The 12,857-nt window shown below is 40.5% G+C and overlaps 1 long non-coding RNA gene across 1 annotated transcript; it reads left to right on the plus strand.

Moving 5' to 3' along the window:
- Positions 1-9,152: 9,152 nt before the first annotated feature.
- LOC138278740 (uncharacterized) lies at positions 9,153-9,824 on the plus strand. The gene is made up of 3 exons (XR_011200824.1): positions 9,153-9,257; positions 9,610-9,698; positions 9,796-9,824. It is a non-coding gene; the product is annotated as an uncharacterized lncRNA (long non-coding RNA).
- The last annotated feature ends 3,033 nt before the right edge of the window (positions 9,825-12,857 follow it).

Raw genomic sequence — 12,857 nt, forward strand, 5'->3', positions numbered from 1 at the left:
AGTATTTTCCCGCCGAAAGAACGCCAACAAGCCTTGCTAGCTGCAAATCGTGTCCTTAGCGTTTTTGGACGCTGCTGTGGCCCAGGAGAGATCAGGAGGTCGCAAATTGGATCAGGAGGTAGAGGGGACGTCGAGCAAGACAAGGAGCCCTCTTAGCAGCAGGTAGCACCCGGAGAAGTGCCTGAAACAGGCACTACGAGGATGTGTGAAACAGTGCTCACCCGAAGTTACACAAAGGAGTCCCACGTCACCCGGAGACCAACTTAGAAAGTCGTGCAATGCAGGTTAGAGTGCTGTGGACCCAGGCTTGGCTGTGCACAAAGGATTTCCGCCGGAAGTGCACAGGGGCCGGAGTAGCTGCAAAAGTCGCGGTTCCTAGCAATGCAGTCTAGCGAGGTGAGGCAAGGACTTACCTCCACCAAACTTGGACTGAAGAGTCACTGGACTGTGGGGGTCACTTGGTCAGAGTTGCTGGATTTGAGGGACCTCGCTCGTCATGCTGAGAGGAGACCCAAGGGACCGGTAATGCAGCTTTTTGGTGCCTGCGGTTGCAGGGGGAAAATTCCGTCGACCCACGGGAGATTTCTTCGGAGCTTCTAGTGCATAGAGGAGGCAGACTACCCCCACAGCATGCACCACCAGGAAAACAGTCGAGAAGGCGGCAGGATCAGCATTACAGAGTTGCAGTAGTCGTCTTTGCTACTATGTTGCAGTTTTGCAGGCTTCCAGCGCGGTCAGCAGTCGATTCCTTGGCAGAAGGTGAAGAGAGAGATGCAGAGGAACTCGGTTGAGCTCTTGCATTCGTTATCTAAAGTTTCCCCAGAGACAGAGACCCTAAATAGCCAGAAAAGAGGGTTTGGCTACCTAGGAGAGAGGATAGGCTAGCAACACCTGAAGGAGCCTATCAGAAGGAGTCTCTGATGTCACCTGGTGGCACTGGCCACTCAGAGCAGTCCAGTGTGCCAGCAGCACCTCTGTTTCCAAGATGGCAGAGGTCTGGAGCACACTGGAGGAGCTCTGGGCACCTCCAAGGGGAGGTACAGGTCAGGGGAGTGGTCACTCCCCTTTCCTTTGTCCAGTTTCACGCCAGAGCAGGGCTAAGGGGTCCCCTGAACCGGTGTAGACTGGCTTATGCAGAATTGGGCACATCTGTGTTCAAGAAAGCATTTCCAGAGGCTGGGGGAGGCTACTCCTCCCCTGCCTTCACACCATTTTCCAAAGGGAGAGGGTGTAACACCCTCTCACAGAGGAAGTCCTTTGTTCTGCCATCCTGGGCCAGGCCTGGCTGGACCCCAGGAGGGCAGATGCCTGTCTGAGGGGTTGGCAGCAGCAGCAGCTGCAGTGAAACCCCAGGAAGGGCAGTTTGGCACTACCAGGGTCTGTGCTACAGACCACTGGGATCATGGGATTGTGCCAACTATGCCAGGATGGTATAGAGGGGGCAATTCCATGATCATAGACATGTTACATGGCCATATTCGGAGTTACCATTGTGAAGCTACATATAGGTAGTGACCTATATCTAGTGCACGCGTGTAATGGTGTCCCCGCACTCACAAAGTCCGGGGAATAGGCCCTGAACAATGTGGGGGCACCTTGACTAGTGCCAGGGTGCCCTCACACTAAGTAACTTTGCACCTAACCTTTACCAGGTAAAGGTTAGACATATAGGTGACTTATAAGTTACTTAAGTGCAGTGTAAAATGGCTGTGAAATAACGTGGACGTTATTTCACTCAGGCTGCAGTGGCAGGCCTGTGTAAGAATTGTCAGAGCTCCCTATGGGTGGCAAAAGAAATGCTGCAGCCCATAGGGATCTCCTGGAACCCCAATACCCTGTGTACCTCAGTACCATATACTAGGGAATTATAAGGGTGTTCCAGTAAGCCAATATAAATTGGTAAAATTGGTCACTAGCCTGTTAGTGACAATTTGTACAGAGAGAGCATAACCACTGAGGTTCTGATTAGCAGAGCCTCAGTGAGACAGTTAGGCACCACACAGGGAACACATACATATAGGCCACAAACTTATGAGCACTGGGGTCCTGACTAGCAGGGTCCCAGTGACACATAGCAAACATACTGAAAACATATGGTTTTCACTATGAGCACTGGGCCCTGGCTAGCAGGATCCCAGTGAGACAGTGAAAACACCCTGACATACACACACAAACAGGCCAAAAGTGGGGGTAACAAGGCTAGAAAGAGGCTACTTTCTCACATTGTGGCCCCAAGAGCACTCCAAGACAAATGGAGTGGACCCCACATTATTGTTGAAAAGAAGGGTGAAGTCACCTACTTAGTTGACTTACGCACTGCCAGGATTCCCCTTAGGGTGCTCCATGTCAATCGCCTGAAACCCTACGATGACAGGGCTGATCTCACCCTGCTCATGGCAACTGATGAGGGACAGGAAGAAGAGAGTGACCCTCTCCCTGATCTCTTCTCTTCCACAGAACAAGATGCTCTAGTGAAAGGTGTAGTTTTGGCAGATTATCTTACTGCTGAGCAGAAAGACCACTGCATAAATCTCCTGGGTCAGTTTTCTGAACTCTTCTCTACTGTGTCAGGCACCACTTCTTGTTGTGAGCACACTATAGATACTGGAGACAGCTTGCCTGTCAAAAGTAAGATCTATAGGCAGCCTGACCATGTCAGGGACTGCATAAAGCAAGAGGTCCATAAAATGTTAGAACTAGGAGTGGTTGAGCACTCTGAAAGTCGATGGGCCTCTCCTGTGGTACTTGTACCAAAACCTCATTCCAAAGATGGTAAAAGGGAAATGATATTTTGTGTGGATTACAGAGGTCTCAACCAGGTAACCAAAACTGATGCTCACCCTATACCCAGGGCAGATGAGCTCATAGACACACTGGCATCTGCCAAGTATCTAAGCACTTTTGATTTGACTGCAGGGTATTGGTAGGTCAAATTATCAGAAGATGCAAAAGCAAAAACTGCATTTTCAACCATTGGAGGCCATTACCAATTAACAGTAATGCTTTTTGGATTGAAAAATGCACCTGCCACTTTTCAAAGGTTGCTGAACACAGTCCTGCAAGGGCTGGAAGCTTTTAGTGCAGCATATCTGGACGATATAGCTGTCTTTAGCTCCAGCTGGGATGATCACCTGGTCTACCTATGGAAAGTTTTGGAGTCCCTGCAAAAGGCAGGCCTCACTATCAAGGCTTCAAAGTGCCAGATAGGGCAGGGGAAAGTGGTTTATCTGGGACACGTGGTAGGTGGAGAACAGATTGCACCACTTCAGGGGAAAATCCAAACTATTATAGATTGGGTTCCCCCTACAACTCAGACTATGGTGAGAGCCTTTTTAGGCCTCACTGGGTACTACAGGAGGTTCATAAAGAACTATGGCTCCATTGCAGCCTCTCTTAATGACCTCACATATAAAAAAATGCCTAAAAAGGTATAATGGACAGCAAACTGTCAGAAAGCTTTTGAGTAGCTGAAGCAGGCCATGTGCTCTGCACCTGTCCTGAAAAGCCCCTGTTACTCCAAAAAATTAATTGTCCAAACTGATGCATCTGAATTAGGGGTAGGGGCAGTCTTATCACAACTTAATTCTGAGGGCCAGGATCAACCTGTTGCTTTTATCAGCAGGAGGTTGACCCCTAGAGAAAAGCGTTGGTCTGCCATAGAGAGGGAGGCCTTTGCTGTGGTCTGGGCACTGAAGAAGTTGAGGCCATACCTGTTTGTCATTCACTTCATTGTTCAGACAGACCACAAACCTCTACTTTGGCTAAAACAAATGAAAGGTGAAAACCCTAAATTGTTGAGGTGGTCCATATCCCTACAGGGGATGGACTATACAGTGGAACATAGCTCTGGGAATACCCACTCCAATGCAGATGGACTCTCCAGATATTTCCACTTAGACAATGAAGACCCATCTGGTAATGTCTAGTCTTATTGTCCTTCGTTTGGGGGGGGGGGGGGGTTGTGTAGGAAAGTACCATCTTGCCTGGCATGTTACCCCCATATTTCACTGTATATATGTTGTTTTAGTTGTATGTGTCACTGGGACCCTGCCAGCCAGGGTCCCGGTGCTCATATGTGTGCCCTGTATGTGTTACCTGTCTTATGACTAACTGTCTCACTGAGGCTCTGCTATCCAGAACCTCAGTGGTTATGCTCTCTCATTCTCTTTCCAAATTGTCACTAACAGGCTAGTGACCAATTTCACCAATTCAGATTGGCATACTGGAACACCCTTATAATTCCCTAGTATATGGTACTGAGGTACCCAGGGTATTGGGGTTCCAGGAGATCCCTATGGGCTGTGCAGCATTTCTTGTGCCACCGATAGGGAGATCTGACAATTATTACACAGGTCTGCCAGTGCAGCCTGAGTGAAATAACGTCCACGTTATTTCACAGCCATTTACCACTGCACTTAAGTAACTTATAAGTCACCTACATGTCTAACCTTTACCTGGTAAAGGTTGGGTGCTAAGTAACTTAGTGTGTGGGCACCCTGGCACTAGCCAAGGTGCTCCCACATTGTTCAGGGCAAATTCCACGGACTTTGCGAGTGCGGGGACACCATTTCACACGGGCACTATACATATGTCACAACATATGTATAGCGTCAGAATGGTAACTCCGAACATGGCCATGTAACATGTCTAAGATCATGGAATTGTCACCCCAATGCCATCCTGGCATTGGGGAGACAATTCCATGATCCCCCGAGTCTCTAGCACAGACCCGGGTACTGCCAAACTGCCTGTCCCGGGGTTTCACTGCAGCTGCTGCTGCTGCCAACCTCTCAGACAGGTTTCTGCCCTCTTGGGGTTCAGCCAGGCTTGGCCCAGGAAGGCAGAACAAAGGACTTCCTCAGAGAGAGGGTGTTACACAATCTCCCTTTGGAAAAAGGTGTTAGGGCTTGGGAGGAGTAGCCTCCCCCAGCCTCTGGAAATGCTTTGATGGGCACAGATGGTGCCAATCTCTTCATAAACAATCAACAACAAAAGGCAACTCATAACTTGAAATAAATGCACATTCTAAACATATAGGAAAAAACTTTTGAGTGCTCATACACTGACACACATCGTTGCCTTGATATGTACTTCCGGGTTTACAATAGTAGACCCGTTTTAATAATGAACAAACAATTCAGTGGGGCACATCAACAATCAATGTCTAAACTATTATATTATCAAAATGAGATGACATGAGAGAATCTAGTATGATCAAACTAAATTGCTAATTGATAAATCTTCCTTTTCTGAAAAAAACAATAACTAACCAAAGAGAAAAACCATGTACTCATATAAAACTAACCAAACAGAAATGTCCATGCAAATAGAGAATTTTAATACAAAAGAATATATCATATTATACACATAGACATATAAACATATATACACAACATGTAGAAAAAGGATGAAAAGCCATCAGCCTACACATAAACATATAAACATATATACACAAAATGTAGAAAAAGAATGAAAAGCCATCAGCCGACACGTGTTTCGTCCTGACTGGACTTCTTCAAGGCTGAGAGAATCACAACATATAACAATCAATTACAACAAATATATATATACAATATATACAAATAATAAATGATAAACATCAGTTGTATATCAGGAATAAAAAAATGGCAAAATTACGAAGAGATGATAGAGATTATGAAAGTGGCAGAATTTATACGTTCGCTAGGAAATTTGATAATTTCATTCACAAAGGACAAGCTACAAATGAGAAGGGCTCATTGGGAGTTGTGACCCATGAATCGGATTTTTCAATAACATCAGATGAATCAGATAGCACTAGCATATCAAGTGATAATACTAATTCAAATTCCAATGATGACCAAATGCCCACCAATAGTTTTTTACAGGAAGCAAAAAGGTACAGACTAGGAAACAAGAGAAATGCTTACAACCAGCCTTTTCAAAATGCAAGGCCAAAACACGTAGAGGCAAAAGGAGAAGAGGAGGTCAAAAACCAATCAGCTATAGGGATGCAAACCAGAGCAGCAAGGAGCAGAATCAAGAACAATTGATATTGGCATCTAACAAAAAGTTAGTAGATGCTGCGCAGGTTTGTAGCAGCATTTCGATTGTGAATTTATCCAAACATATTCTTACTGAAGAACAACTTAAGGTGTTAGGCAAAGGATTGGGTTTTTGTGTGTCTAATCTTTGTGACATGACGCAAGTACATATTGACTTTTTTAAATTTCTTCGACAGTTGAAACTCAAAAAATATTTTGCAGACAAGACAGAAAAGCATACAGAGACAATTTTAGATACCACAATGAGTACTACAGTGAGTAATTATACTATCAAAGATATTGCAGACATTGAACTTTTACTCACCTTAGAAAATATGGATGATAACAACATGGACAGGCTAGACCTATTAAATGACCTCAAAATTGTTCAGGATACATCTTTAAATAGTTGCCTCAAACCTAAATCTAGCTTTACCCCCAAATTACCCAGTAACAATGTCATAGAAGTATTTGGGAGATTGGTGAAAGAAGATTTGTGCAAACTACAAAAACAAATTAAAAGTGGCAACTTTCACAAATCGTTTAATATAACAAATAAACAGAGATTGGCTCTCAAGGAACTAGGAAGTAATCACGATATAGTGATTAAAGAGGCAGACAAGGGGGGAAACATTGTGATTTTAGATAGAGCAGACTATGTTCAAGAAATAGATAGACAACTATCTGATAGTAGAGCATATATTAAATTGCAATGTAATCCCATTAAAAAGATTGTTGATGAATTGGAAAAACTATTATTCTTATGGTACAATCAGGGGTTAATTTCTGATTTTGAATTCAAATATATCTTCAATCCTTATCCTACATCACCTTGTATATATGTATTACCTAAACTACATAAGAGTGCCATTTCACCACCAGGCAGACCCATAATATCGGGAATAGGAGCGCCTACGGAGAGACTTTCCGAGTTCATTGATAGCTATCTGCAGCCTGTTGTGAAAAACATTCCTTCATATCTACAGGACACGAAGGATGTTCTTTGTAAGCTGGAGGACGTGAACTGGACTCCAGAGATGATGCTGGTTACCTTAGATGTATCTTCCTTATACACATGTATTCCCAAAGATAAGGGCTTACAAGCAGTACGGCATTTTCTGTCTGAGAGATCTGCATCATACATGGAACATACTGATATGATACTATGTATGATTGAATTTACATTGGAAAACAATGTATTTTTACATGAGGGGCAGTGGTTCAAGCAAGCACAAGGAGTAGCTATGGGTTCACGGTTCTCTCCTTCATATGCGAATATATATATGGGCTTCTTTGAAGCAATACATGTTTGGAAGAAGGGCCCCTCTGTATTTACCGACAACATTTTCTTCTGGGGAAGATATATTGATGATGTTTTAATGATCTGGACTGGATCGGAACAACTATTAAAGGAATTCTATGAATACATCAATTGTAACATCTTCAATATTAAAATGACGTATGAATTCAGCAAGAACAAAGTCTGTTTTTTAGATCTAGAGATATCCGTCACAGATAATAAGATTCATACGAAAGTTTACCGCAAACCAACAGCCTGCAATTCGGTATTACATGCAGAAAGTGCGCATCCTAAAAGTCAAATTTCAGCCATCCCATTTGGGGAAATGACCAGATTGAAAAGAAATTGCAGCGATCCCAATGTATGCAACATAGAACTAAATAAATTGGAAGATAGATTCACACAGAGAGGCTATTCCAAGCGTGTCATCAAAACAGCAAGGAAAAAGATTGATCAAACATGTAGAACCACCCTACTGGGTCAAAAGACAAAGATGCGAGACAGTTCACCATACAGAGCAATGAGTTTTTGTACGGCATATAGCCAAAACAGTCACAATATATATCACATTCTATGTAAACATTGGAATGTTCTACAGACAGATGAAACACTGGCTGCTTTACTTCCTAAGAAACCTAAAATGATTCATAAAAGAGGTAAAACTATCAGAAATGAAGTCTGTAAAAGTTTCTTACCACCTCTAATGGAAAGTAAAACAACATGGCTTCCGAATAAAATTGCGGGTTTCTATAGGTGTGGTAATTGTAATATGTGCAGTATGGCATTGCATAAAACAACTGAATTCAGCTACAATGGTAGTGACAAATATAAAATCTCCACTTTTATTAACTGCAATACGAAATTTGTGGTATACATATTGGAATGCATATGTGGCCAGATATATGTGGGCAGCACAATAAGGCCCTTGAAGGAACGTATTCAAGAACATATCAGAGCCCTAAGAAATTATGACATAGCATCACCGCTAGTACGGCATGTTAAAGATAAACATCCAGTAACTGAGGTTCCATTAATAAAATATATGGGTATAAATCAAATCCCGGTGAACGCTAGGGGTGGCAACAGAACATTGGACTTGCGTAAAAATGAAGCAAAATGGATTATCAAATTAAGAACGATTGAAATGGGCATGAATTTGGATGATGAGTTGTACCATTTCCTCTGAATATATCCATTTGGCATACTATGAATGTAGAACAACACACAAATGATATGAGTCACTAACTTTGTCAATATCTTTTCTATTTCGTGTCCTTGAAAGATAGGGAGGGTTCTTTCCCTTCTCATTTGAATTTTCTATATGTTGGGAAGACCGGTTACGACTTCACTCTATATGTTCACTGAGGTGACATTTGTGTACATATTGGGGGTAGAAATTACTTTACCATCATGATATTGGGTGGTTGAAAATGTATTTCTTTGGTTGGCAAATAGGTGACAATTTGTCTTTATTGGGGGGTAATATTTACAAAACATGAACCACTTCAAAATGGCCGCCGCGGTTGCATAGGCAGGTGCTTTTTCCTTTTTTTTCCGGTTAATGAATTATGTTTAAGTGCTAACGCGGTGTTTAAAATAACGGCGAAGGATTTGAAGTATTGAAATCGTCGTCTAAGAATGTCTACATACGATATAGACGATATTTCGTCCTGACTTTGTGTTAGTTTTTACTCAATAGGAACCACTTCAAAATGGCCGCCGTGGTTCTATGGGTAAGCTTCTGTCCGTTGTTAGTGCTAATGAACTCGGTTTGAGTACTAATGTGGCGCGCAAAATGCCGGCGAGGGATGTACACTTCCTTTGGAAAAGTCGGGGAGAGTGAGACGAGGTACAGAGGCCCTCGATGCTCTCGCCGAGATACATCGGGAAATAGAACAGGGACGAGATTTAAGAACAGAGAGAGAGGCATATAGGTAAGTGTATGGTAGAAGTTTGGGAAATGTATTCTATGTAATTCAATGAAAAATGGAGCATTATTAGAATGCTGGCTCCATTACCAGGATAGTGTGGAGACATTGGTATAAAAAATGATTATATAGGAATTGAGGTCCTTTTAGGGAGGAAATTTGATTTATTGTAATTATTTGTATTTCAATTGGTTCCTCAATACATGAGATTTGCGAATTCAATGAAAAACGGAGCACTATTAGAATGCTGGCTCCATTACCAGGATAGTGTGGAGACATTGGTATAAAAGATGATCACATAGGAATTGAGTTCCTTTTAGGGAGGACATTGGATTTATTGTAATTATTTATATTTCAGTTGGTTCCTCAATACATGAGGTTTACGGTTCCTGTAATTTAGATTCATTTTGAAGACAGCAAGGAAGTGACTGATTATGATTAAAACAGGTCAGTAATTGCACTATAGTACACTTTATTGGCATTCCCTAAATTTTGCCAAGTGAAATGGGAGTAACTAAATTATCACGTTCCCCCTCCTTTATAGAGGATGATAAATGGTATATGATTATACGGACATAGAAGCAAATAAAGGTATATATTTATTAGACTCTTTTTCCTCACCATTATACAATGAGGGGTTATTCTGGGCTAAAAGTAGTTTACGTTTGAAAGAAAAGAAATTTTAGACATAAATTGATCGAATGCCAACGAAAAAGAAATTCATTTACACTTGGGCTTGCATGTTGCATGGCTAACTATCGCTGTGGCTTCAACAGACCTATTCTTGGGGACATGGGAAATATATTGTTGGATACTTCAAATAAACACTTCACCACTGAGGTTGTGGTGGTGGTTTTCTTCCTTTTCTCTGAAGTTTCTTGTTTAGCTTCAAACCAAGAGAAATAGTATAAATAATATGCATTTTTAAGAGCTTGTGTACTTAATTGACCAAAGAATTTATCAGTTTTTTGTATTTTGGAAAGGGAAAGGATAAAATATTGGATGTGTATTTATTTTAATATTTGTATATATTGTATATATATATTTGTTGTAATTGATTGTTATATGTTGTGATTCTCTCAGCCTTGAAGAAGTCCAGTCAGGACGAAACACGTGTCGGCTGATGGCTTTTCATTCTTTTTCTACATTTTGTGTATATATGTTTATATGTTTATGTGTAGGCTGATGGCTTTTCATCCTTTTTCTACATGTTGTGTATATATGTTTATATGTCTATGTGTATAATATGATATATTCTTTTGTATTAAAATTCTCTATTTGCATGGACATTTCTGTTTGGTTAGTTTTATATGAGTACATGGTTTTTCTCTTTGGTTAGTTATTGTTTTTTTCAGAAAAGGAAGATTTATCAATTAGCAATTTAGTTTGATCATACTAGATTCTCTCATGTCATCTCATTTTGATAATATAATAGTTTAGACATTGATTGTTGATGTGCCCCACTGAATTGTTTGTTCATTATTAAAACGGGTCTACTATTGTAAACCCGGAAGTACATATCAAGGCAACGATGTGTGTCAGTGTATGAGCACTCAAAAGTTTTTTCCTATATGTTTAGAATGTGCATTTATTTCAAGTTATGAGTTGCCTTTTGTTGTTGATTGTATATGTTCATATTGATTATTTGCACTTCGGAAAGTACTAGATTAATACTGTAGGGGTTGCTGAATAGGCACTCCGAAAAAATGGCAATGTTTGATGATGAGAGAGACAAGATCTTTCATGCTATGTTCTCACATACTCCAAATACTAGTAATGTTTCCCAAGGTATAGGTAATTGCCCAGAAGGTATGAGATCTAAATATCTACATTTAGAAAAATTGAAAAAACAGGAATTATCTCGATGGTGGGATGCCACAGTTTTGCAAAAATACATCACAGAAAAAAAGGTCCCTCGGGGCCTGAGAGTAATTATATTCCCTACTTTTGACGACTTGTCGGTTAAACACATGCTGGAGTGGGAACAATTGCTCTTCGAGACTTCGAAAGGTATGATGCCAATTTTAATACAACATGCGGAGGAAAAAAGGGAAAAATTATTAAAAGACATACAGGAATTAGAAAATGAAATCAAGGCCCTAAATTTGCCAGATGTTAAAACAAAAAATGACAAGATTTTGAAAGAAGTGCTTGATAAACATCAGTTGTATATCAGGAATAAAAAAATGGCAAAATTACGAAGAGATGATAGAGATTATGAAAGTGGCAGAATTTATACGTTCGCTAGGAAATTTGATAATTTCTTTCACAAAGGACAAGCTACAAATGAGAAGGGCACATTGGGAGTTGTGACCCATGAATCGGATTTTTCAATAACATCAGATGAATCAGATAGCACTAGCATATCAAGTGATAATACTAATTCAAATTCCAATGATGACCAAATGCCCACCAATAGTTTTTTACAGGAAGCAAAAAGGTACAGACTAGGAAACAAGAGAAATGCTTACAACCAGCCTTTTCAAAATGCAAGGCCAAAACACGTAGAGGCAAAAGGAGAAGAGGAGGTCAAAAACCAATCAGCTATAGGGATGCAAACCAGAGCAGCAAGGAGCAGAATCAAGAACAATTGATATTGGCATCTAACAAAAAGTTAGTAGATGCTGCGCAGGTTTGTAGCAGCATTTCGATTGTGAATTTATCCAAACATATTCTTACTGAAGAACAACTTAAGGTGTTAGGCAAAGGATTGGGTTTTTGTGTGTCTAATCTTTGTGACATGACGCAAGTACATATTGACTTTTTTAAATTTCTTCGACAGTTGAAACTCAAAAAATATTTTGCAGACAAGACAGAAAAGCATACAGAGACAATTTTAGATACCACAATGAGTACTACAGTGAGTAATTATACTATCAAAGATATTGCAGACATTGAACTTTTACTCACCTTAGAAAATATGGATGATAACAACATGGACAGGCTAGACCTATTAAATGACCTCAAAATTGTTCAGGATACATCTTTAAATAGTTGCCTCAAACCTAAATCTAGCTTTACCCCCAAATTACCCAGTAACAATGTCATAGAAGTATTTGGGAGATTGGTGAAAGAAGATTTGTGCAAACTACAAAAACAAATTAAAAGTGGCAACTTTCACAAATCGTTTAATATAACAAATAAACAGAGATTGGCTCTCAAGGAACTAGGAAGTAATCACGATATAGTGATTAAAGAGGCAGACAAGGGGGGAAACATTGTGATTTTAGATAGAGCAGACTATGTTCAAGAAATAGATAGACAACTATCTGATAGTAGAGCATATATTAAATTGCAATGTAATCCCATTAAAAAGATTGTTGATGAATTGGAAAAACTATTATTCTTATGGTACAATCAGGGGTTAATTTCTGATTTTGAATTCAAATATATCTTCAATCCTTATCCTACATCACCTTGTATATATGTATTACCTAAACTACATAAGAGTGCCATTTCACCACCAGGCAGACCCATAATATCGGGAATAGGAGCGCCTACGGAGAGACTTTCCGAGTTCATTGATAGCTATCTGCAGCCTGTTGTGAAAAACATTCCTTCATATCTACAGGACACGAAGGATGTTCTTTGTAAGCTGGAGGACGT

This window comes from Pleurodeles waltl, unplaced genomic scaffold (genome assembly GCF_031143425.1).
Source record: "Pleurodeles waltl isolate 20211129_DDA unplaced genomic scaffold, aPleWal1.hap1.20221129 scaffold_56, whole genome shotgun sequence".
NCBI classification, from domain to species: domain Eukaryota; kingdom Metazoa; phylum Chordata; class Amphibia; order Caudata; family Salamandridae; genus Pleurodeles; species Pleurodeles waltl.